A 25,941-nucleotide genomic window follows, 5' to 3' on the forward strand; every position below is an offset into this window, starting at 1 on the left:
GGCGATAATACACTCGTTTATTGAATCAATGAGATTCATTAGAGCCAGCTCGATGGCATCGAAAGCTCGCAATAAAAAGTCGTCGCGATTTCTGAACACCGAGACATCGAACTCACGTACGAGGCGTTAGAAAATTAAACTAATAGTTGCGCATTTCTTCATAGTATTTCCTGTGTAATAATTGACCGCTTGTGGAACGCTTTAATGACGATCGTTACAGATAATGACCGTAAAAAAAGGAGATCCAAATTTGCAATCTGAAAAGATCTTTCTAACGGTCATCGTGGCTGCGGGCAAAAATCCTCGATTCTGGTCGGCGTTCCGTTTCTCATAAATCTCTTTTTTCTCGCCTTTCATTAAAATAACAACATGATTCTGGTTTATCGCGAATGCGAGAGATTCTAATTAGCTAATGCGGTCCCATCAATCCGCCCGCTGAGTTCGAACAGGAAGTCTCTGTCGATGAAATAATTGCTCCGTAAGCTGACGAAAGAAACTCGCGCGATGAACGAACAGTAATTAAAAGCGATCTACAAACCGTTAAGCATGATAGAATAGTAATTAAACGTACAGGAATTAATTATTTCGTTTCGCTGTGTCAACACGTACCGACAAAAACTCAAGGATTTTATTATATTATCTAGTCTCAAATGGACACTTATTTATCTGTTTACCGAATGTTTTTGCCGATTTCTTTCCAATATTTTCTCACTATCTCTTTGAAGGATTTGTTAAATAAAACAACTTTCTTTATTTAACGAATCAATGGTCATAATAATGTAATACTGAAAATAGACTCTATAATATTACATATATATATATATATATATATATATATATATATATATATATATATCATAATAATGTTAACTGCTGTAAGGTATGATAAGATCTTAAAAGTTTCGAGAGATTCAGGCTTAGAGATTTAGAAAACTAATTATTGTTCTCCTTCAAAATTCTTTGATCGTACCCAATTTCTGCGACGCCATAGCATCCCTCGTTTTCTCTCAATTAGCGACGTCCATAGAAACCCCGAATAATCGTCACCCCTGCGGGCCCTGCGTAACGCATCGGCGATAAGCATCGACAGCATTGTAAAAACCTTTGCGGGGGTAAAAAGTAGGAGTGTCCTTCGAGGGCACTCGAGTGACGTCATTGGTCGGCGGAATCTTCCTATGCCGGGGTGATTCTACACAAGGGTGGAAAATTAATGCACTCCGAAATTGTATTCGTCCCTTGCTATTCGCGAATCGTGATGATTGTATTGAGTTAGTAGTTTTGTCTCTTTCTGTATCACTGCTTTTCGTCATATAACGAAATTGTAATGTTGAACATTGTTTAGCGCGAGACGTACAAAGAAATCTTACAATAAGCAAAGAGTGTTAAAATGATATCGTCACAAATAAATTTGTTTTAGAATCATGTTATATTGGGGAGAAAATTGGGAAACGTTGAGCTAATTCTTTTGTTGCTGAAAATAAATTTAAGAGACAGTTATTAAGAATGATATGACAGTAATTTACATCGTCATGTGCCATACATTATTCTTTCATGACAATGGAAATAATTTATTCACTATTCCGAAATAATTTTATTAATCAGTTCGTTAACGAAAGGGTAAAGGGTTAACATTTTTCGCAAAACTACTCCCCCACGAGACCACCCAGCTATTCGCGCGTGCAGGAGCCTCTCAGCGGCAACGTACAGAGAGGTGCGTGCGGTTCGCCAGCCGGTGGACGAATGCGTGCGACAGCGGCCAAAGAGCGGAAGAAGAGGAAGGAGTTGCTCGGCGGTGGCAGAACTCCGTCTCTTTGCCCCCGTCATCGTCATCGTAGCCGTGTGGTGGTACCGCGACGACGTCGGGGGCCGACGGGAAAGAGGCAGCGACGTGCACTGTCGGGGGTGGGAGGCGGTGGAACGACGGGCGAAGGCGGGGAGAATGCGACGCGTCACTGTTCTCGACGGGGTGGGGCAACCTATGGATGGTAGATTGGTGGGGGCCCCCGAAGTCCGCGGTCTTTCTCTGTCGGTGAAAGAGGGGCCAGGGGAAGAACAGCGCGTTCCCTCTCTTTCCCCCTGTTCCTCCCCTCTCCGCCGTCTCTGTCTCTCACCCTTTGGAGGGGTTCAGTCATCTCGCGCCAGTCGAGCCACGCGCACTCTCCCGTCTGATATTCTGAGCTCGCTGGAGAACCACCCTAAGATTCTGGAGGCGACGAAACAGTTGTTATCATTGCGAGGGTGGCGACCCTCTTCTGCCGTCAAGGGTGGTGGTAGAAGCGCGTGGCGAGCAAATTTCCGCGAGCTTGAAGAAGACGCGAAACGAACCGCCCTCTTCGGACGCGGAGTTTGGAAGACCACCCCCACTTCTTCCCCCTCTTGAGCAAACGCGCGCGCGCGCGCTCGCGCGGGCGCATGCCTCCCTTTTCGTCGCGGGTGCTTAGACAGCCTCGAGAATCGAAGACACACGGGTACCGAGTTTCACGGGTGGAGAACCCGCGCGTGTCGTCTCGAAACAACGAGGATTCGTCGACAGTTTTGGAGTATCGCGATAACGCGGACAAACAGGAAACGACGCACTTGTCACTAATTCTGGTGAATATTTAACAGGGGACCTTGATTAAGTTTACGTAGTGCCATTACTACAAAACTGTCACCTTTCGCGACCTCTTGAGAGAACAATCCTCCTTTCACATCATGACGAAATAGGCATTCTAATTTAAGTTTGTGATATTCTTAGATCAACAAATTAAATCTAAAATAAGTGCACCATGAAATTTGGCCGCCAGGACAAAAATCAATGGTGGTTGGTTGGAAGGATGGGTAATCGTTCGGGTTGACAAGATTATGAGGAATCGATCGAGAATGCCGAATGATCGGTTGAATGCTTCCCAGAATTCGAGGATCTCAAGTGCCGGTGTTCAGGGTGGCATGGGAAGTGTTCGATGAGGGTGGAAGTGATCTCAGTGGGAGATTTCGAGGAGGAAGAAATCTGGCGCGTGTTTCGTATTCCTCGCGAATCAGGACTCCCCGAAAAAGTCTTCGAGAGCCTCGTAACAAGAATTGATCGTAACAAGAAGATAGTCTCGAAGACTCGAATCTGGATCGTTCGGTGTGAGTGATCGCAGAGATTCCGCGAGTTTGGTGCGCGAACGACATTGAATTGTCACGTTTTCTAAGTGAGCGAACTCTGGAGCCGATAGTCGAGGGTGAATTAGTGCGGATAATCGCGATAACTGGTTCGCGAATCTCATCGTCGAAACGCACGTCAGAACTATGGTGATGTTGACGGGAGTGATTCGCGGCAGGAACGGAGATACCAACTAGAGAGCAAGAGGTAAAGTCTGGTTCTTACAAGCAATTAATCGATGTCTTACTGCGTTAATTCGAGGAGTGGAAAAAACTGCTGCGAAATTCTGATGTGTATATACAGTTCCGAGATAATTTTGTATAAAGGAAAAAAGTTTTCATTTTATTCAATATCTGTATTCCGATCGAAACGCGTTGTAGTGAAATTTGGCATTTTCGTGTAAAATTATTTACAAAAAAGATGCGTGTACAATTAATTTATTTATTTATTGAATTAGTGTATTGATCTATTTCATTTCTATTTAATTTTTTGGATGATAATTGATCTTTCTTAAAATCTTTTGTGTTTTTTTTAAACAATCTACACACAAAAATATCATTTAAAACATACATTGAATTACTGTACAAAGTTTTAACGAATCAGCAGTTTGTCTCTTGTGAAACTATCAATGTATACACTAACCATAGTTGTCAACTTATTTCGTATCTTATTCCATGTTGAAACAAATGAACGAAGTTGCTTCTACTGGCGTGAACATTTCGCAAATCTCGTTATTTTCCGCATTCCTGCTATTTATTTATGTCGCTTATAGCCAATAAGCGTCGTCCATAAACTTTTCTTGGCCGAAACAACGACAATGTACTTGAATTATGCCGCACAGCAGTGATGGGTTGCTGCACGACAAGCTGTAAAGAAGTTGGCAGCTTCCTTGTCCCGATTGAGCTCCACGAGCTTTCCATGTTCTGAAGCGCGTCTCGAGAGAACGAAATTAGCTCGTAGAATTGTTTCTGACGATTTCGCGGGGTTTGTCGCACAAAAATTCACTTAAAAAACTCACTGAAGTGTGACAACGCGCATTTTACGTTCGAATGCAAATCGATTAGGCAGAAATTATTGCCACACGACAAATTGTCTAAATATTGATACTGTTTCTGTCCCATTGCATTTCGTATTATGATTCGGGGTTGTCGATTTTCTCTGCCGCAATTGTATCCCTAACATCGTATTTTACGTTAACGCGTCGATGTTAAATCGTCTGTAGTCGGATAACAGTCGCTACTCGAAAATTATCATTCCGACGAACGTCGACCTCCCGGAATTCGACCTCAATCTCCCGACAGGAAGGTTCTTGAGCGAGATTATGTCACTTCCTTACTCCCGTTTTTATTTTTTCTCGCGGAAATTACCGCCGTTTCTCTACGTCCAATTCTATATACAGTATCTGATTTTTATCGTGGTTTTACGCTGTTCTATAAACGCATGGAATGTTTGGATTTAGCTGTCGCAATGAAAATATAATATATTTATTTGATCTATGTATACAATATAAGTGCATTCTGCCGTAATACTCTTATTTACGATATGATTAACAAAATTATCTTATACGTGAATGCTAATCAAACATGCAATATTTTACGTCTCTTATGCTATATCGCATCATAATCGCTTTGTAGAAGAGGTCTTTTTTAATTTTTAATAATTATTCCGATTAATTATTAAACATTATAACATTAAAAAATAAGGAAGAGCGCATCTTATAAGAACAAAAAAAATAGATTTTTACATTATACAAAAAATAAACACTTTAAAAAAAAATCCGTTAGAAATTTATAAATCAAAATGTTAAAGAGCGAGGAAACGTGATATAAAACGATGAGAGAATTGTGTCAATTAATCGAAAAATCAAGAGAAAAGCGAATAAAAACGGAGCTAAAGAAACCAAGAAGACGTAACGAAGGAAGGAGAATACCGCGAGGAAGAAATGAAGAAATCAGGAAAGACGGAATAGGAATCGGAAAGACGAAGAAGAAAGAGGAAAAAAGGAGAAAGAGGAGAGAACAGAGGACAACCGAGGAATCGTGTACGTTGATATACGTTGTAGGGTATAGGAACGGTGAAAATAAGAGAGGAAGGGAAGAAAAGGGTCGAGTTGAACGAAGAAACGCGAACGAGGAGAACTCGAGAGGAAGGGGAAGAAAACCACGAAACAATTGGAGAAGCGGAGGCGGCCGCATTTCATGTTGCCTGGCATCGGCTCCCTTTAAAGAGTCTCTTGCTTTTTGTTAGCTCTTCGAAAATTATGATTGTTTGTCCGCAAGATTTACTGCTCGGAGGCTCTCCCCCGACGCGCCGTGTGTGTGTGTGTGTGGACGTGTGTACGTGTGTGTGCGCAAGACGCCCTCGAGGAGTACCGCGATCTTTCGTTAGACCGTGGGTCAGGTCTCCGGGGGACGGTCGGGGAATGATAGGAACGCTGGAGGTTTACCGAGATTAAAGAATCGAGAATTTACAACACTTGCTACTAAACTGGTGCTCCGCTGCTTCCTTCTCTTTCTCTCGCTCGCTACTTTCCTTGTCGTGCTATCTTAATTTGCTGAATTAGCCGCTGTTTGAACTAAGAGATTTTGCTTTGAGCCGAAAAAGAACTTCGCTGAGACTGCTTGCGAACAACACGAGACGCAATCCGCGCGAGAAAATGACTGAGTTCGCATACGTCTCGTCTGAAAAATTATGTTAAAGGCAAATTTAAAAAAAGAATGTTTTAACTTGTTTTTAGTCACAGCAAATTGCTTATATATTATTGTACCTGCGATTCCAATTAAAATGTATGTACCATGCATGGTTTTCTGTGCTATAGTTGACGCTGGCGTTTATTTATAATAACGGATTATTCAGACATATCGATCAATTCAAACTATAATCGGAAAAAAATTAAATTAAATGTTAACATGACATCTATTTTATAATATATAGGAAGTAAAGCCATTGATCCAAAAGACTTTGACTATCAAGAGATTCATGCATCTCTATCGAATGTGATTTTCTTCGGTATTCCTTAGATGATTGCGACTTCCAACTTGGACCGTAACGCATATTCCATGGGACACCTGTTGCCATGTTCAAACTTCCCCGACTTTTCGCTGCGCGATTTTCTCCACGGAATCGCTAAAGGTTCTTTTACAGCGCGACGAATCTTTATCCGCTGAGCTACCGAGTCCGCTCGAGACACGAACATCCAGCTGATTTATTCGGGATCTTATTGTAGCTGCATAGCCGAGAACGGGCCAACTCGGGAGAGTCGACCGAACCGAACGGCGCGACTCCAAAAAGCGATTCCTCCTCCGGCGCGCCAGCGCGGCGATCGCTCTATAAATTTCACGAGTCTTTCGAACCCTATATTTTCTCGTTATCCTCGCGTTTTGCACGACACGTTTTATTAAAGTACGATAATTTTACGAGGGTCGGCCGTCCTCCTGCCTCCCGGCCTGTCTTCTTTTTCTTCCACGGTTCGCCGCTCCGCGCCGCGCCAGATTATCATCTGCTTTTGTTTACAATATTTCTGCTGAAACTCGATTCATATACCTACACTTCTTTTATTGTTTATCATCTTTGATATAACTATGTATGCTAATTTTGTTAATTACGTGCGAAGTCTTCAGTCATCGCTGTTAAGTATACTCGCGCGAATAGTGTCAAATTTTTAAGCATTTAATTGCACGTAGATTTTTATCTCATTTATCTGATATAAATATATACGATGCTAATTAAGACCATACGCCGCCGCGGTATGGCAGCGAAACTTGAGAAGACGTGACGCGTGATATGTCGATGAAAACGCAGGGCACGATATAATCTTCTGTGCTTTTAATAACGCTTACACTCGCGCGAGTAATATATTCAATTTTACTCGCACGTGGCTTTGTTATCTGCGATGCAAATACACGTATGGTGTTAATTACGATGATATCACCGTGGAACATACTTTAAAATACGTTCGCCTATATTTAATAAAATATAATTTAACCGTTTGTCTCTAATTAAAACATAAAAAAGAATGTAAACTCGTTCCTCATGCTGTTCGAAATGAAAGATGGAAAGCAATCGACTTAACTTAACAGTGATAATTTTACTATTCATGCACGCGCATTTTTAACATTAAACTTGAATGTTTAACAATTTTAATTGCGCGAGTATCATCGCCGCGAAACATCTTGGTGCATCGTGATCGTTGTCGTTGACTTCTCGCGCATATATCCGACCGTGCTTCTCCGAGGCAGCTCGGCAGTAAAAGGCCTAAAGTTTTTAATACTTTCAGTTGTTTTTATGGCGGCAGGCACTTGCTCTTTTTTATTGTTTCTCCCCCTTTCCCCGCTCTTTCTCTCTCTCTTTCTTTTTCTCTTTCTTCTACTTTCTCGACGGAACGCGCATGAGAGTCCGAACGTATCGGAGGAAGAGAGAAAAGAGGAGATTCACAGTCAGCCCTCTCTGATGTACGACTCGGCGGTCCGCGTGAAAAAAATCCCATAAACCAGTAAAAAAGCACGGGGTCTCTCTGGGCCAGGGGAGACGGGAGAGATGGAACGGAGAGAGTAGGAAAGAAGAAGAAGGTGCAGAGAGAGAGAGAGAGCAAGAGAGAGAGGTTCCAGTATCGCCAAAGGAATTCCTCTTATGACGAACCACGCGTGATTTTCTTTCGTCTGCCTTCTTCCCACCTCTCTACCCCCTTCTCCGCGACTTTACCCGACAGTTCCAATGCGCGTTTCTTCACCTTCGTTTCGGTTCTTTCTCTGCTTCTTTCCTCTTCGCTCGCCTCCTCGTCCTATTCTTTCGCGAATCTTAATCTTTCGCATCTGCCTATCTAATGGCGTCTTAATTAGCTATAGTAGTGCCAAAGAGTTTTAGATCTTTGATGTTACAAACCGGAGGAAGTAAATTCTAGTAACGTGTAATATCGTCTTAATTCTTAACGTTAGGTTTTTCTTATTTATATTGCAATTTTATATAATTGCGTAATATTCGCAATGTCAAAGCGATTTTTGTGATGTATGAGAAAAAGTTGCATTCGAGATAATTTTTAGAAAATGTAAGATTTATTCTTTTAATTGACCGATAATTTTTTCGAACCTTTTGGCATTATTCTCATTTTTCTTCGTACAATTATCTTCCCTTTTTCATCTTTTCTTATCCGCTTACAACTCAATCGTTCATCAAACCGCGCAGCCTGAATAAGTAAATTAAAAAGTGAAGACAAAAGCAGGTTATAACAAATGACAGATATATGTATATCGTATATACTATCACATGTTTTACGTTTGTGTCTCGGAGATCTGCACAGGCTGGAAAATATATTCTGTCGTCTTAGCGTACTACGCTCTCTTAAGATGTATTTGCATAGTTAATTTATTTAGATGTCAATCGATATATTTTTTTCTCAGATACATTAAAATATTTAAATGACCATCGAGAATTGCTCGTATTTCACTAAATTTTAATTAAATTACATGTTACAATTAACATAATTTTGAAAATTAATTATTTCTTACATAGAGGTTTTAAAATAATCAATCTTTTTCGATAACAATTTTATGTATCCGTAGCACTACTACGAAACGAGTGAGATGGCCACTATTGCGACTTCGAATAAATTTTATATACATTGTTTTACGTAAAAATCGAAGATGAACGTGGCGGCAGTGTGATTTCGTCAATGATAATCGATCGCGCGGATATGTAAATTCGACTACACGGTGCTACACGGCGTGCGCGCACGTAGGAAAGAGCAACGCGAATCTCTACGGTCGCGGCGCGGCGGACAGTAACGAAGAATCAGCGCTTCCTATGAATAGTTATAGGTCGTTTCGCATAAATTAGGCCGCGAGGAATTAATAGCTAATTCAGCAGGTTTTCAATTACGGCGCAATCGAGAGTTCAGCGGTATGAAACTTATAAATATGGAGGCGAATCGTAGCCTGACAGCACTACCACCGTGGATGGACCGTGGGCGAGATACTTTTGCGAGCGCTGTCGCGCTAATTATCGAATTAGCACGCGAGTCTTCGCTTCGCGAGAGACCGCAAAAGTTGTCACGAGCATTTCTATCACGCCGTCGCAACTGATACGAATCGACAAGCCAGTCTCTTGATATCTTAAAATATTAAGTTGAAGCTTATAAATAACAAGGAAAGAATTTTTTGACATCAAATCATTAAGATAGTTTAGAAAAATTCATAGTTCTTCAATTTCTACAGACGTAGATAAAAAATGTTACGTATTGTCACGTACAACATTCATTCTATCGTTCCCCGGCTCTAGAACGACATTACCTGCTTCAGTTTTAAGACACTGAATCTCACGCCGTGATGCAAAGTTTCTTCCGTCGATACAAACTCGCTCCAACCGGTGCGATGCCCCGCATCATAAACGTTTCCCGCGCTACCATCGAGCTTGGCGTCCGATGAATTATATTTTGACGATCATCTCGATCGGGGATCTTCGAATCGAGTACGGAGGAGAAGGCGAGGAAGAGGTAAAAGAAGAAGAATAAGACGAAAGGCCGCCCCGATCGCAGCACCATCCGTAATTTCAGATAGAGTCGGTGCCGGGTGTTATTAAACCTGATAGGCCAGCGAACGTTTCTCCCTCGCGGGTGTTCCCCGACTTCAATTTAAATCGGTGACTCTGCTCTTCTGTGCACCCACCCTGTCCCTTCATCCTCCCCTCTCTTACGTATCCTTCGCCGCCCTCGCACAGACTTCTCCGTGGCGCGGCGCGGCGCGGCGCGTACGCGCATCCACCCTCTGAGCTGCAAAGTTGGGCCCTTCGGGCCCGTTTCGGTCAGCAACGAGATGAAGCAGAATAAGATCTACGACGGCACCATAGGGGAATAAAGGAGAACGAAGAAAGGACGTCTCTTCGTTATTTGTTAGCTTTGAGGATAACGACCGGTTATTAACTCACGATAATTATTATTGATTTTAATTATCGACACGATTCGCCATTAACCACCGGTCTGCACGCCTTTCCGCGCATCCTCGAATATTGCCAATGTCTGAAAAATCCCTTTGTGATTCCTTAAACGTGTTCTCACATTCGGATGGAAGATCTCGATCAGAGTTTCCGATATTGTCTGGACAAACATTAAATCTTATTTAGAAAAATCTTTTCTTTTCGATATTGTTAATTGAAATCATAGATAAAAATCAGAAAAGGAAGCAATTATCATTAATGTAAAATTGAACGTATCATATGACTTTCTAAAAATTGTTCTCAAGTTCTCGTCATATTGGTACATACGACAAACGCTTAATGGTGTCATAGCTGAGATCGTTTGTCAGGACGAGTCTCCTGACAAGTCAATGCCACGTCAGTCAAAGAAAGGCTCATCGTGTCTCACTGTGAATTATTCGCGATACGTTGCCCCCCGTGGGCAGTTCCGTTTAAAAGAAGCTCGTGCGAGAGCCAGGTCGAGAATCTCGCTTCCTTCTCTAACAAATTTCTAAAGCAAAGTTTCTCCTAAAATTTACTACTGCGAAAACCGTATACATTCCAATTTTTTTCAAAATTATTAACTTATAATTTTCTGGAATATAAAAGGAATATTTTGCAAAATTACAAATAATCTTAAAATAGTATTGATTTTATTTCTAAACTTTATTGGTTTTATTTCTAATCAAGATTTGAGTTTAACGATTTCCTATGTTTTTATATTAGTCGAAAAACCATCAGATGTAATCGTAATATCGCACGATCGAGCAAATAATAGTTTTGATTATCATACAATTGCAAAAAAAAAGGTTTCTTGCAGCTAGCATCGCACATCTTTTGCGATCATAAGAATACTAATGACAGTAAGAGTAATTCCGCGCCCGATGAGCTATTAAAAATTGGTAATGACGCACTGGACGGAATACGATCATTAAGAGCAGCGAGGGTCGAAATCTCCGTCAGACATACGGCCATCGATTCTCTCGCTCGCGTAGCGGGGCACGATCGCGCGGGATCGTAAATCGACGTCGAGCTTATGGAGGACAACGTGACGTCAGGATATCTTCCTGCGGAACAGGAAGTAGTTGGAAACGCGAGTCTGTAAGAGGCGGATGCCTGGATCGTCCTGTCGCGACCGGTTCTCGCACCGATCGCATTTTCATTGCGCTGCCTGTGTCGCTCGACGACGACGACGCGCATTGAATCTGGCGCTCACCGGCTACAGTGGTGGCTACTGTCGCGCGCGCGAGATCGACCGTTATTCAAGAATTAATTCATAATTAGAGCGGGGCCCACCTATGGGGAGAGCCTAACCCACATTCCAGCCACCGGCTGTCCCCGCTGGCGCGGCAGGCTAGCTCGTTTCCAGCTTTTCTTTTCTGTCTTCTCTTCGTCTCTGTTTCTTCCGTCTCCTTCTCGCGACTGCTGCCGTCGTCGTCGTCGTCGTCGTCGTCGTCGTCAAGTCTGTTCCTTCGCTCCCTGCACTCCTCTGCCTCTTACACCATCTCGCCACCTGGTCCACTCACCTACGCGCTGCCAGTGACTACCGGCAGCCGTTTTGCATGGTTTCCCCGCTGGCTCTACACACGCAGCAGCCGGCGAGCGTGTTATCCGCGTTGTCCGCGTGCCACGGTGTGCACACGGTGACACTTCTCTGTAAGAATGCGCCGCAACAACCGCGGCTGCCGGATCAGCTGATTGATTCGCGTTCTCCGACAGCGATCTGGTTTCGAGCAATGGTATTTGCGCACACGCGAACGCGCGCGCGCGCGCAAATACCCGTTCTCAATCAGAATATGAATGCCGTGGTTACGGAACGAATGCATCTCTCTTGATGGAAACTCATCCTGACAAATCCCCGTCGAACGTGGGAGTTAATAAAATAATCGGGGCGAACTGAATGTCGAACGCATTTTGTATCGCAGGCGAATTGTAACATGGGAGTCAAGAAATTCCGTGCGACTTTAGATCGTAATCGAAATCTCAATAATTATCGCCTGATGATTTCAAATTCGAAATGACATCTTGCGACTGAAATTTATCATTAATCTTAGTTTTAACATTGTATCTGTTATGAAATATTAAAGAAAGAAAATATTTGATATTAAATATTAAAATATTGATACTTTTGTTAAATACACGTATATGTATATGTATACACGTGTAAAGAACGTAGCAAAATCTGATATATGACGTCTCACGATATTGTTTCTTCGAAACAGCATCTGCCTATGATATATTCTGTCTGCCGAGCACAGGAGAGTCTTCTGCATCATTTCGCAGTGTCATAGTTCACACGTTAATAACGGCGTGCGCCCACGTCGGCCTGAAATCGTAGTAGGCTGCGCCGGCTGAAACGCGATATCGCGTTAACACGGACGCGATGGATTAGAAAGTGGATTTTAGATGTTACCGTTTGCGCCGTCCTTCTCGGGATCGGTTTCAGATGCGATCGCGCGCAGCTCGACCCCTCGATATCGATATTCGCCACGCGCGTTATCGGCACTCACGATCATGCTTACGATCTATACGGGCACACGTTAGAGATTTCAGGCGCACCTAGAAACGTAGTTTCGAAATCGCTTTTGAGCACGCTTTTAGTTTTATTTTCATTTACATTCCCACATTTTCTATGAATCGTTAAAGACGGTCTATCCGTCGTTAGGGAATGGCACGGACGCGTGACGCTTGGCGAAAACGTTATCTTTCGTGCTGCTTGTACCTGCGCGACGATAACGCAGCTGCAAGGAGCCCGGAGACGTCGTAACGGAAGAACGCACGTCAAGTTGTAAGTGGGTCAGCTGGATTCTGGTTTAAATGCATGAGTACGTGCGTGCGTACATACCGTTGCTTTTGTTTTCGCGAAAACGTTGGATCTTTGTGATTTGGAACTGTCACGCAAAAGGAGAAACCCTTTTTAGGGTGAAAAAAATCAATAATTTATTTAACGTTGTATAAACTTTTATCTCTTAATAGGGTGTACGCGTATTATTTAGAATAAAACTTAAAGAAAAAAAGATATTCTGAGCTCAAGTATCGATGGCCGAATCGAGGTTGTGTAATTAAAATTCACGTATCGCGCGTGCGATGACACGCGTATCGATGAAGTTTTGAATACTTCGTGAACGCGGATTTCGAGCCTGGGCTTTCAACCGAACACGCGTACGTGAGAAATTCGAGAATTTGGCGAAAGCGGAAATCGCTGGCGCATTTATTGATCCGCGATAGCATGATTCCGTCGCACCGTTTTTGCCGTTCACGAAAAGTCAAATTGCTGACTCGGTGAAGTTCCATCAGGTCGTCGTCCCACACCCATTCTCATTCCTGCTCCCGTAGCTGGTTACGCGGTCCCTCCCTCCTTTTTCTTTCTTCGTGATTATTATTTTTATTTCGTTCTATTTTGCATACATGTTAATTAGCGGTTGAATGAACCACAACACGTGTCCATAATATCGGTGAAACTTAAAAACTAACGACAAACTGATTTTAATTTTTAATTAAAGTTGTACTCCTGCGTTATACTTGTAATGAAAGTGATGAAGAATATTTTCTATAATGAAGGTTATAAATTGTCAACTTTTGTCTTTATTTAAGGTATTATAATGTAAAGTTTTGAGAAGCATCTCAATGCTCACAATTAATTTTATTTAAGTAATATGTAAGTCTATAAAAATTTTCATTGAGCATAGCTGGAACCGACAACGAAGACATCTATGTTTAAGCTACAGATATCGTGTGGACGGTACGTAGAGTTCGCGGAAAGAAAAGGAGGCGACATTTCGACGACGCCGAAATGCAATTCGTCGCGCGACAAGAGGTCGTTGCACCGTGTGCCCTTCCTGTTTCTACCTCGCGTTACCTCCAACGCCTTCGTTCGATCGTGCTTTCGCGAGGCGATAAATTACCTCGGTACGCCGCGATCGCAGCAATTCCTCCCACTTGCGAGAAAAAAAAAGAAATGACCGAAACGAGAGCGAAGAAGTGCGTGACAAATCTATCCGCGATCGATATCGATTGCTAGCGACTAAAGTCAAATCACGCCTGCAATGTTTTCAAAAAAGACGTGCGTGAACGAGGCCGTTACTTAATTGACGTACCGCTCCGGTTTATAATTACACTCGCGTTGCATGTTTCATACGCAATTAACATTGTATAATCTATGCAATCTTTCAGTAGCTACCAGGTCGTTTCGGAAAAAACGTGGATACTGACGATTTGATAAACCAAGACAAACTTTTGATAAGTTTGGTGTAATCGATAAGTCATTCTGCTACTTATGTCACCAGAAGCTGCGACATTAATTTTGCTATGCATGTAGAGTTACGTCACATCTCCGTTCACGAATTGATCACGCATGTCTCCGGAGAACCTAAGCCTTGGGAATATCACGAAAATCGGTAGCTCTCGCGATCACGGATTTTGGGAAATAACTCGGACACAAGGGCTACGGGACAAGATGAAGACGAGCGAGACAAGCGGCGGCCCGGCGAATCGTAAATTTAAATTTAGAGAGACGCGTGCACGTGAGCGCGCCCCTTCTTCGGTGCCTTCCCCTCCGGCGTCTCGCGGTTTCTCCGCGCCTACATCCTTCCACTCTTTCGGCCTCTTCTCTCGCGCGACTTCCACCACACCACCGTCGCGCGTCGCCGAAGCGCGCGAGACTCGAAAAAGCGCCGATTCCGTCTGCTCGGTTTCTGTTTCGCATCTCGATCTAAATTTCAAAATGCTTCGCGGATTGGCTAGAGGTTCTGTTGTGAATTGTCGTGAAACTTCACGATCGGAAAAAGTTGTTCCGATTTTTAAGTCTGTAGCCGTTCTCTCCGATCGACGTCTTTGGTCGATTGTCTCAATAAGGAGTTGAAAGATCGACAGAGGATTCACCGGGCGTGATCGCGCGGTTTTCGCAAGAACGCGCCGCGGTGCCACACTTGCGTCTTGCTCTTTCTTCTTTCTTCCATCAAGATTCTCCATTCGGGCAAATGATAAGGGTATAATAGGATTTTCTGCGCGAATTAGGTGAATCCAAACTTTCAACGGAATGCGATTTTCGGATACGGAATACGGCTAATTTGAACGAATTAACTGAAAGGAAAAAAATTCAGGATATATATAAAAAAATTTATAAATGTTGAAAGTTTTTTTACGTAAAAGATTTTATTTGCTTGTTAAGGAATACGTTCTACCGTAATTTATACACATTGCACTATATTACATTATTATCAAATCTAAAAGAAATATTAAATGTTTATTTTAATTAAAAACTTGAGAAACGCTGACAAAAGCAATACTTTCAACTAAGATCTTCTCAGACTATAGTTATAAATATATGATAAACATAATATGTGCAGTACATTGCGAACATGTTCTTTAATGCAATTGAAATTGTAGGCAAACTGTAATTCGAAGGAGACGACCTTACATGACTTCGAGTAAATATGAAAATAGCTGGGTAGAGAAAAGCTTCGTTCGCCACGTGCGCAATGAAACGCAACGAAGGAAGAAGTGAATGATTCTTGGCAATTTTAGCGAATGTGAGAAGTCTGAAGACGCGGAGAAGTCCGAATCTACGTAAGATTCGTTGCGTCCATTATAGACAGATCACGTTGAACGCTGATAGTTGGCACGCATTCGACAAAAGAATTCCTCAAAGATTGCTCAATTCGCAAACATGTCAATTTCATCTGTTTAACCTTTTTACTGTCGAAAAATGATTTTATCGTACATACATTACATCTTCAATTGTATAAGATTTAATAGAAAGTAAATAATTTTCAGTGTGTTTAATAAATAATAAGAATTAGTAACAAATAGAGAATATGATGAAAAAATACCGATAGCGAATAATTCTGATTTTATTTCGTAGCAGAAAGATTGAGACATTTGTTTGCGAGAAGAGAGATATTTCGTAAGGCATTATATATCGATACCATAAGTCACGGAAGGAAATTTCTTTAGGTGACGTTTGGCTTCTTATCTGTACGCCATGACGTTCAACATTCGAACGCCCACGCACGGAAGTTGACTTCCTCATTTAACCGCGGGACGGAACTTAGTCTCCTGATTTTAATTTCGCGCAGACCGTCGTATCTTTAATGGCCTTAATTTAAAGAAAAATATATGCGCATATAACAACGATTTAAAGTGCTGATAACATAACTTACAACTCGAACGTTTTCTTTTTCGCAATGTCTCGAAAGTCTCGTCTGTGTTCTGTGTAACGAGATCTGGTTAATTTGACTGCGCTTGTAACTTTCCTAGCGAAGCTATAATTCTCTAATGATCTCGAGAATAACATGAAATTCCATTTTGAAGCCTACCATTGATATTCTCTGTCTGTGGAATTCGCGTAAATTTACCTCTTATGCTTAAAAGATTGGAGTACACGCGCGTATCGAGTAGGTGTAATGTATGGCTTGCCGGTTTAATGCCGCGGCGGGTATGTAACTAGGCCGTGTCGCGGTTCGGGTGTGGCCGTCGCGCATTGTTTCTGAAATTACGATATCGTCGTTATTAATATTTATATATTGCGCACAAAGAATCGTCGTTGGCTGCTGCTGGCTCAGCGACGACTTTCTAAAGCGACCGAATGCCATCGCTCGGAGGAGACAACTTAGCGACGTCTCGTCAGTTTGTCTTAACCGACAACGGTTATTGTCACACGGAACAATTCAAAAGTAAATTAGAATTTGATTAAAATTTAGAATTTAATGTTAACAACTTTGCATAAAAGTTATATAAAAATCGAATGTTTCACAGACAAAAGAAAAAAGCGATAATTTTGACATCTTTGCATAAACTGACAGTATAACTGTAGGGGAATCCAGTATATTCTTATTAAGTAGATGACGGATAAAAAGATGAAAATTGTGCAATAATGGGTTCAAGGCTGGTATCGTGTCTACGGACCGCGAGAACAAGCACGGTCATAACGTTTCATCGGTATAATGACGTGAGTCGTTGCGACCGCTCAATATCCGGATATCCAATGAAATCAGATGGCTGGCGGTTGATCGACATTTCGGGGGCGCTCGTTTGTCACAGAGAAAAGCCGGAGTCCATTTGTCCCTACGCGATCTACGCCCGGCTGTATTAAGCCTCGGCAGCCAGCCGGCCTTACCTGCCCACGCCGGCCACGGCAGGCCGGCCGGTCGGCACACGCTCGCTTCTCTCCTTTTTTAATTATTCCGTCCTTTTTACGGACATTAAGATAAGCGGCAGCGCCGGTCGCCAAGCTATCGGTCAAAGTCACGCGGAGTTCGCCCCGCGATACGTTCGAACACGGAAAGGATTGTTCCTCCCTCGGTTTTTAACTCTCTCGATCCATCTGCCTGCCGTGTCATACCGTCACGCGTCGACGAATTTTTGGTTCTCTTCTCATGTATTCCTTCACTTCATCCTCCTCCTCCTCCTCCTTCTCCTCCGATCCTTTTTTATTCCGGGACGTGGATCTGCTAGTGCGCAACCGTAAAGTGGAATGGGTGATATCAAGAAGTCGAGAGAAGGGCCCGGATTATTTTTTTAATCTTCCGCGAACGCGTTTCGTTGAGATTCTACCGTGGTGTCGTGGGTGGACGGGAGGGTATTTCGATGCGTGAATTTCTTTAGGCTTTGCGTTATGGTAATGGATGGTTGTCATAAAAATTCAGGCATCGCTCAACAGGCGCTCTTCGTAATTATCGGATTTGAATTCTTCATATCACTCGCGATCGACTCATTGACATTTTCGTCGAGTTTCACTCGTTGGAATTCCGCGTCTGTGCCCACGTTGCAATGTTCCTTCCACAATGAAAACGTGCACGTAGATAACCGACACTCGTACGTAATCGCTCGCCTCGTAGGTACACATGAAAGTCCCGGGTAGTTTCTCTGCAACTTTGATCACCGCGAAACTTCTCAACACTGAATCATGTAGCTCGTGGTCATGAATATTTGTTATTTTGCTCGTAATTGTGATATAATTATCAATTGCGAAACTATTGTAATGAATTCTTCTCTCTCAAAGATTGAAAGATGTCTGTAAAATATACAATCACAATTAACAAAAATAAATCTAAAAAATTAACATGCATTATAGAAGTATGCAAAAAATTCTGTAATTATTTGCGAACGATTATTAACATTTTTATGCAGTATTTTGAGCGATAATTTTCCAAGTATTTACCTAATAATATCGGAGAGTGATAGAAAAGAAGGAATTTTGTGTCTGACGCAAAGTGTCGACACGTCGATAATATTCCTGTACTACACGCAATACAGCTCATTGACATTTTAATCGAGTTTCGCGGAACGCACACCGGAACTACGATCCTTGTCGTCGGGGCGCGTGATCGCGACGTGACTTTTCCTCCGCTATAAAAATGCGCGTCCGGTTGGAATTGCAGCTGCGATTCGTTAATAAACATCGCGGTTGGCCGCGACGACGGTATCGCCGAAAAAGGTCAACCTCATCCCGTAACGTGGGGCAAACAATGGTCAGGCACGAAAAAGGCGCGAAATCCAGAATGCCGCAATGGACAGCGCTGGCTCGCGCGCGATTGCGAAGGTACGACACGTTCGACGCACGTCTCTCAAATAAATTATCAACACTCTGGCATTCGCCGCGGAATCGAGCATCGATATATGACCGGTGCCGGGAAGGCACAGCCGGACGAACGAACGGATATGCTGGATATGGCGAGGGATACGAGGGGGATGTCGAACATCATAAGCATGCGATCGTCTTCGTTCACCCACTTTGCCATGCCCGTAGAAAACTCCGATTCCCTTAAAGGGAAATCCTCGATACGTGTCTCTATTCGAGTCTGCCTGACATTCATGTCTTCATTAAGCTCGCGACAGTTGACACATCTTGAAACATACGTGACGCTTTCTGAGATACACGTACAATATATATCTAAATAAAAGAATATAAGTCACATATTCAATAGTAACCAATCATTATTATATAATTTAAACAGATATATTTTTTTTATTTACTCCTCGATTACTTATCTAGTCTTTTTGTCAATGATAGTTAATTATAGATATGTGATGGTAAAGTTATATGTCTGAATTATGAGAGAGAGAGAGAAAAGAGTAAAAATGCTACACATCTACTAATTTTTCTCGAACGTTTACAGCATTACATGTATCGTATTGAGTGCACGAAGTGTTTGAGAAGAGGCCTCGATCGATTTTAATCGACTTTTCTCATAGATTAAAATATGCGTGAGGCTAATCGTTACGATGTTATAAAGTGCATTCTGCAATTGTTTCATATTGCTATATAATGATGTGCAAAATGAAGAAAGGTTGCTTATCGGAGCAATTTTGTCGCCGTAAAACTTTGTACATCGCGAACAATAAATTGATTTATCGAAACGAGGTTTTGCTCATATTGTGTCACAATCTAATATCTCATTTGCATTTTTCCTTGGAAAGGCATCTTTTATTCTCTTGTTTTAGTATTTCTAATAATTCTTCTCCACGTGACGCAATTATATTGTTCCGCGAAAGGATTTAAATAAGTTAATTCCATTATGCGAGCTTGCTTCTTGCAATCCAGACCACTTCAAGTTGTCGTCCGCGTTCGCAAAAAGTTCAGCTCGATCGACGGACGAGGAGAATAAAGGAGACGGAGGAGGAGGAGGAGGAGGAGGAGGAGGAACGGCGAAGATGCGAGTCTGGCATCATCTTCGGACAGCGGGCAGCGCCATTATCCCTCGTCCATTTGAATTTTCAAGTTTCGTAATAACGACTAATACGAGACAAATGAAGCGCGCGAAGAGTGAACGGAAGGGGAGAGGAAGAAGAACGGTGGAGAAGAGCGGTGATTAATGGAGTCTCCGCAGCGAGCGAGAGCTCGGCCCGGATAAGATCTCCGATGGAATTCCCGTGGCTTTTATATTGGATTTCTTTTAAATTCGTTACTTTATCCGGCGCTATGTTAATAGCGGCCCGATATGAGAGCTCGCGGTTAAGAGGAGTTCATTTATCATTCCGCGGTGAGGAGAGTCTCTCCCGCGCGCGCGCGGCAGCGGCCTCGAACTCCACACTGTTCTGTGCATTAGGAACGATTCATACGTTCATAAAGCTCTTTCTCTCTCTCTCTCTTTCTCCCCGCTTATCCAGTCACCCTTCCGATTGTTGTTTCGGAAATGAATTTATTACCTCGCTCGAGCACCTCGATTAAGCAGGCCGAATGCACACCCACAAAACAGCAAAGTCCCTTTCTTATTTCCTCCGCGAGAGTCTCGGAACGGGGGAGTACGGAGTAGGTAGCAAGCATCGTTTCTTTTCTCGTTTCGTATTAGATTTTGCACGCCGCGAGATAGATTGATCTTGTTTTACTTTATACGACACGATTTATAGCATAACGAAGGAGTGGGCGTTAATGAATGCCGAGTCAGGTATTCGTGCGCTACCGCGAGGATGACGCGTTGCGAAAAATTATTTCGCGCACGCGGGCCACGTTAAATACTATTTTATACGCTGCCTTAATAACGCCACGATTACTTGTGGCTGAACGGAGTTCATTTATCATTCGACGTTGCTCGCATAGGCGAGTCCGATCTCCGATGCCTCCTCGGCCTCGAACTCCGCGACGTACAGTGCGTTAGACGCGATTCATTCATTCCGATCGAGTCCTTCGATCTTCGAAGAACGATTCGCCATTGTTCTCTCAATGAACCCGCAAATTCATAACTATAGAAGTATATATTAACGTAATGCGCAATATAGACACTTTTTATTTTTCTTACATTATTGTACAAGTGAATTTAATAACAATTATTATTTACTTGCAGATTATTTGAAACTGAATAGTCAGATGCAAACTATAGTCTTTATTGCTTTAATTTTATTGTCTGCCGTAACGATTTCATCGAGTCGATTTAAATCGGTAATTATAGAGATTACTTTTTTTATTGCATATTTATTTTGTATTATTTCTATTACAAAATATTACCATTTTTATATTAGCTTTTATTGTGCGTTTCTATTTCCAATATTCCGATTTGCTTACTAATTCACGTTGTCAGAAAATTGTGTCATAAGTTTTTGTGATTTCCGATCACGCTTAATCGATACGATCGATCGAGCCGTTTGTTTGTTTCACGGGAACGAGGAAGACGTTTCTCAACTGGACGATCGGTGTCAGTGGCCGGACGGAAGTACTTTCGCCTTGGAGCGAGACTCGGCGCCTCCTAAGACGAGACATTTCGCCTTTTCGCATTAGGATTCACTTCCCAGTGTGATTAATTGGGCCTCATTTTAACATCACGTAGCTCGCTCGCTACTTCGATGCGCGCGCTGTCGCGACTTAGAAATAGATACGTTTCGCTTGTGTAGGTACATCGAAGCCGGCTCGTTGTGGTTTAACCCCGGGTACAATGTCCGCTTGAGACTCTTACTCTCTCCCTACTATCACTGCCACTTGTGATTACAACAATAACGTTTCAACCTTAGATCCCGTAAGAAAGTTTATTGATTGAGATGGCTGTGATTGTAACATTAGTCGCGAGTTATCTATCCTCCAATTTTCCACCCATCACAATTGTGATCTATAGCAATTTGCGCCCATAAAGAAGCGAACGCTCGCGATATGTCTGGCGAATGTGATATTGACGAAAAAGACACTTGTGACATTCATGAGAGCCTGGTACTTTTGTCGCCGACGATACCTCTTAATCCAGATCGAAAATATGTAAATAAATTCACTCGCGGCTCCGGTAGAGCCGGATGCCCACTCTCTGTATTCCCCGTCGAAAAAGTATTTTAATAGAAACGATTCATCATTCCCGGGAGCCCACGGACGAGCTTCTTTTTCTTCGATCACGGCGAAGAGCAGCCCGGACTTTTATGCTCGCCTCTCTCCAGCTCCGAACTTGGAGTCGATCGCTTTGGCGCGTCTACCTCGTCGTCCCTTTGTCGACCCGGTTTCCACTGGGATTCAATTTTACCGGATTTCGCGGAATTTCGGTCGAACGGTCGGTTTTGGTTTATCTCCTCGCCCGCGCTCTGTCTGCCCGCGTTCGCTTTCTTTTTTTTCCGGCGGCCCATGGAATTATGCACCGCAGGATTCGCCAGCTTTCGCGGAATCCCGGTCGGACCGCGACACGGCGCGCGGACATTTCGACCTTTCGAGATGATATAGCTTTTCGTTAGGTTTATGGAATTTATGAAGAGCGTCGCAAATTTCGATTAGCCCGGACAGTAAATCGCGCGGCTACGAGACGTCACCTAGATAATCCGGATGAGGATTCTGAGTAACGTCTTCCAGATGATACCTCGTGATAAAAACTTCCTGTAATATATACATCCATCAACATTTTTTTAATTTATCAATCAATGTTAATTTTATTAATTTTTTGCTGCTTATTTTTTTAATTTCTTATTCGAATATTGTTCAACTCTTATGACATAAATATTTGTGTGCGTGAACTACATATATATATGTTAGATCTTCTTCTTCGAGGATGCTCGATACAGAGGCGAATTCTCCAACGAATTTACGCGGTTAGTATATTCGGACTTTACGGAATTTCATCGGATTCGCTTCTTCATCTTTCTTTTTTTTCTTTCGATCGTACGAGTCTCGACGATTGAAACACACGCGAATCCGGAGGGATTCACGGCGCTATCGGACCGCACTCGTAAAGGAACTCGTTCTCTTCGTTCCCTCTTTTTTTCTTTATCTTCTTCTGTTTCTTCTTTTGTAACTCGATGCTCTCGGTGCGTATACGGGTCTCACGACTCCGGTTGAGTTCGACGTCTCATTATGTCAGAGCTAAGAAGATTTCGAGGGAATTCCATACCTCGTTCTCTTATTCCGCGTCCTCCTCCGCCACCTTCTCCTTTCTTTCCTTCCTATTTCTCTTCGTCTTCTCGGGAATCGCAAGTACTTTGAGATCACTGTCTGTATTAAATCGTCAAGAACGTTTAATGGCCGATCATATCGCGGGCAGGAGCTATTTGCGAAGCCACGAAATTTTTAAAATTGTGTTAAATCCTTAGTTTATATAATACTTATTCATAACCTTGACCATTATATACCCCAATCAAAAATTAAAGAATAAAAATTACAGAGAAGAATATTAAATCTCATTAATAATTTATGATGTCGGTCTCTCGGCTATCAAATTTATTCCGTAGCATATTATTATTATCCCATGCTGTTAAATATCGATTAAACGCGATTATTTTTTTCTTTAGCGAAAGGAAAACGCACGAGTTTTACGTGATAAACGGCGAGAGGGGAAGCGCGGAAGGAAATGTAATAATTTTAATTGTGTGTCGCGATACCGGTTTAATATTTCCAACCGGTTTCGAAACGATAGGCGCGAATTTGCATCGGACTACGACATGTACGCTACTAGGTATGAAATAAGGAAGAAAAGAGGGAGAGAGGCGCAAGAGTGGAGGAGAAGACATCAAACGAGTCTAACGGGATCGCGCGTAATTCAGAAAACTATAGCTGGATTATCTCTCCCCGGTCTTCACCGTCGCGCTCGCGGAGAGACCAGATTTTTCCATTATTCATCAGGAGCCGAGAGTCGGCCGTCACGTCGCGATTGATTTCTTATTGATTTCTTGCGGCTCGCTATTAGGGATCAATCGAGCTTCGTAACCAATCTTACACGCGAATCGCCGATAAAATGTTCCTTGACAGGCACTTGCCGACGCAATTGGGAACAACACAATGTATCGCCGAAGGAAGGATTTCCCGTTCCTTCAGTCAACTCAATCAAAACTCGCGGTTATAATAGTCATACTAATCTGTTCAATTTAGAAGTAACGTCTAATTGGAACGGCCTCTATACGAGTATGTACAACAAATAAGTATAATAGTAATATAAATTATGCTTTAATAACAATAATTTAGATATATCTGTAATCTATAATACCAGTGGCAAATAAGAGAAATCGGACGCAAGTCTAAACTTCCGTTAAACACAGCGAGATTCAGGGGAATCGCGCATCGCGAGACGATCTAAAATATGGCCGGCTCGACACCCGAGACTCTCGAAGAAACGATCGTGTTGCGACTTAACGAAGAAAGCGAGCATTCAACCTCCGTTCAGAAGCATTTCTTCAGTCGAGGAGACGTTGCGTTCGGCCCATAAAAAGCGGCCCGTGGAAGCGCCGATCGTTTCGCTTCCCAAGTGTAACGTTTGCGAGATGACTCTAATTGGTGTTCGAGGTTGATGAGCGCGTATGCGAGACGCGCAGAATTTTCAATACGTCTTTCTCCTCTTCCCTTTCTTTCTCTCTCTCTCTCTCTCGTTCTCATAAAATTTGCTCGTACAAACGTTTTCTCGTTTTCACGACGCGTAAAAACAATTCCGAAAGCAGCGATTGTGGAGCGGATAATTATAAGGGACCAAGTATCATTTAGCGAATATAAAAGTTTGCGAAGTCTTTTATTCATACTATCATCTTCACCATTTCATTGAATTACTTACGATGCCAATATGCGTAAAACTATGGACGTTTTGTCTTGAAATAAACACCTCTCTCGCGATTATTTAAAATACCAATGATTAACCTCGTATGATAATAGAAAGATAAATCATATGTCGCCATTTTTAAGACTGTTTTATTAAAAATCGCGAATAAGAGTACCACATATCCCTGTAACGCCACTGCCCCTTCGTTACTCGTTACCAGCAATATGGCCCCCTTTTTAGTGGAAGCCACCCCGAATCGAGCGAGGCCAGTCCAGGCTGCTATAAATCTCGGAAGTTTTAATGCCTTGCAGCCTGCACGACAGCCCCTCCCCCCTCTTCCCTGTTTCTCCTTTCCCCCCGTGATATCCTCCTTCTTCTGCATGGCGGACCCCACCTCTCCGCCAACCCTTATGTCCGTATTTGCATACGCGCATAATAGCGAGTGCGGCCTACCCTTTACTATTAATTTTATAAAATCGCTCAAGCCATTGCCGGTCGCGTCCCTCCTGCCTTATTTAAATAACGGATTTTCGAAATCTCGTTTTCAGAACGATCCAAGAGGGGATCACACGTATTCGCGCACGTGCGTACCAAACAGATTCCGAATTGTATAGCTTTCATATAAATAAAACGGTATTGTTGATTTCGATATAAATTTATGTAATTAGTGTTATGCATCAACATTTAATACTTGATATATCAGGCAGATATATCTAACATTGTATACATTAGATACTAACATTGTATACATTGCAAATTATCGATACAATATACTTTTTACATTTTGTATTTTTTTTTTTTTTTTTAGAAAAAGAATCTAGACAAGACTTTTACTTTATTTGGGAAATATAGCTTTAAAAGTTTGAAAATTTTTCGCGAAAAATATATGTGTTTTTAATATGCTGTTTCGTCGCGTTTCACGTATGAGTCGACATCCATCGATTAATTACTCGGCATTCACTCGTTAATTAGCCTTAAAACTTTCCGGAGATAGAACTCTGGCGGTAAGTTCATGACGATTAAGCCGACGAAATGACTCCGACGTTATTCCAGCGAAAGAAGAAGATTCACCATTAAGTCGTCTACTGCTTGGATATGCAGCAGCAACAGCGAGAAAAGCCCATTAGCAAATTTAATTCCATCGACATTCTATGTGCGCTTTATTGAGATTTAAATTAAGATTCGAACTACACTCTAGCATCTTAATAAAATTATCAGAGGAATTTGCAACGGACTGTCCAATGATGGAGGATGAATAATCGCAAAGCTGAATACAACCGGCCTCATTTTATTTATCAAGGATTGTAAGTACTGTACTTACAAGAGCTGACAAGATATATTCAAAGAGATTTTAATATCTCAATAAGTTCATGAATTAAAAGTAAATCATGGTCAGCCAATTTATATTCTCAGTACGATTTTTCAAATATTTTTTTTGCAATT

The 25,941-nt window shown here is 42.2% G+C and overlaps 1 protein-coding gene across 2 annotated transcripts in view; it reads left to right on the forward strand.

The window, feature by feature from the left end:
* Positions 1-2,156: 2,156 nt before the first annotated feature.
* LOC139815235 (zinc finger protein castor homolog 1) overlaps positions 2,157-25,941 on the forward strand; it is a 75,731-nt gene continuing 51,946 nt past the window's right edge. For both annotated transcript variants that reach the window (XM_071782012.1, XM_071782013.1), the window contains exon 1: positions 2,157-3,334. The gene's annotated coding sequence lies outside the window, so the exon portion shown is untranslated. The remainder of the gene's footprint in view (positions 3,335-25,941) is intronic.

This window comes from Temnothorax longispinosus, chromosome 6 (genome assembly GCF_030848805.1).
Source record: "Temnothorax longispinosus isolate EJ_2023e chromosome 6, Tlon_JGU_v1, whole genome shotgun sequence".
NCBI lineage: Eukaryota > Metazoa > Arthropoda > Insecta > Hymenoptera > Formicidae > Temnothorax > Temnothorax longispinosus.